Source organism: Silene latifolia, chromosome 6, assembly GCF_048544455.1.
Source record: "Silene latifolia isolate original U9 population chromosome 6, ASM4854445v1, whole genome shotgun sequence".
NCBI classification, from domain to species: Eukaryota; Viridiplantae; Streptophyta; class Magnoliopsida; order Caryophyllales; family Caryophyllaceae; genus Silene; species Silene latifolia.
In genome coordinates, this window is record NC_133531.1 from 53,917,258 (window position 1) to 53,918,949 (window position 1,692).

The 1,692-nt window shown below is 45.0% G+C and overlaps 1 non-coding gene across 1 annotated transcript; it reads right to left on the reverse strand.

Moving 5' to 3' along the window:
* Positions 1-366: 366 nt before the first annotated feature.
* Positions 367-472, reverse strand: LOC141588917 (small nucleolar RNA R71). The gene has a single exon (XR_012519883.1). It is a non-coding gene; the product is annotated as a small nucleolar RNA R71 (small nucleolar RNA).
* Positions 473-1,692: the final 1,220 nt, after the last annotated feature.

Sequence of the window (1,692 nt, forward strand, 5' to 3'; positions counted from 1 at the left end):
TTGCGAGTCACTCAGAGCCCACAGCTGCCTCGATTCCCAAAGGTTTCAAGCTTGCGACAGAGGATGGAAATACTTTCGATATTAGACCATCCTACATTAATTTGGTCGAAAGAAACTTGTTTCAGGGTGTGGTCGGTGAAGATCCGCGAAAACATATGGAGGTATTTACTGACTACTGCTCTACCATTCCCGCCACTAAGGGAGTGACCCAGGATAAAATAAAGGAAGTCTTGTTTCCTTTTTCACTGACCGACGGAGCCAGTGAGTGGCTCACTGATCTTGATCGTGTTGCAGTCGGTATCACTAACTGGGAGACTCTTGCTCTTGCCTTTTAAAAAAGGTATTTTCCTCCAAAACGTACCAATCAGCTGAGAGGAAAGATTACGAGTTTCAAGCAGGCACCTGATGAGAATTTCTATGAGGCTTGGTGTCGGTTCAAGAAGCTAGTGAGATCTCTTCCTCACCATGGTTTTGATCAGTGGTTTTTATGCAACCAGTTTTACAATGGGTTGTATGATGACCACCGTGCTATACTTGACGCCTCGTCCAATGGGCGATTTCCAAACAATAACGATGATGATAAGGGATGGGGCATTATTGAGGAGATGGCGACCCATTCTGCTGAGTATGGGAACCCGAGGGACGACATTCGCACAGTTCATTCGGTCGACAATGCAGTTGTGGCTCAGCTGGAAGCCATAAATGCCTGTTTTGACAAGTTAGAATTGCAAGATGGTGGTGATCAACAGACGGTCCACTTGTTGACTAGACAAGAGACCGTTACTTGTGAGAGATGTGGGAGTAATGATGGTCACACTGCCGTTGACTGTCTGACAGAGAAGGAGCAAGTCCTTGCCTTTCAGCAATATAGGCAAGGAGGGGGTTCCTATTACAATAATCAAAGTGCGGTCCATCCCAATTTGAGGTGGACCAGTCAAAATGTTCTCAATCCTACTTCGCAGCAGCAGCTAGCTTATGTTCCTCCTCATAAGGCTCAACAAGGCGTTCAAAAGCCTCCATTATTTCCGCCACCGCATCAAGGGGCTTCCTGTAGTGGAGTTAGTGAGTTAGCTGAGTTGAAGTCGATGATTCAATCATTGACTAAGCAGATGCAAATGAGTGACAAATAAAAAGAAGCATCAATTAAGTCACTCGAGACCCAAGTTGCCCAACTCGCCGCTAGCCAGTCCACGAGAAAACCGGGTCATTTACCGTCTCAATCCGAGAAGAATCCACATGAGACGATAAATTTGATTAACTTGTGTAGTGGTCTTTCTTATGAAGGACCCAAATGGTCAACTGTTGAGGACATATCAGACCCGAAGAATGATGTTGCTGACGATGAACAGTCGCCAATTGCTGAAAATATGCTTAATCCGAAGAATATACTCGATCGACTGATTTCTGGTGGTCGATCGAGTAGAAATGCTGGTGATAATACTCGATCGAGTGGTTCTGAGGGTCGATCGAGTAAAGCTGATATTCAAGGATTCGATCGAGTGGCTAAAAGTGCTCAATCGAATGAAAATGCTGGGAAGAGTGTTCGATCGAGTGATATTTTACCTCGATCGAACAGTGTTGATAATGAGGAACTCGATCGAGAGACTGAGAATGCTCAATCGAGCGAAAAGGCTGCTGAAAGACCTCGATCGAGAGGTGAAAAGGTTTGATCGAGTAAAAATGAATTTGAAC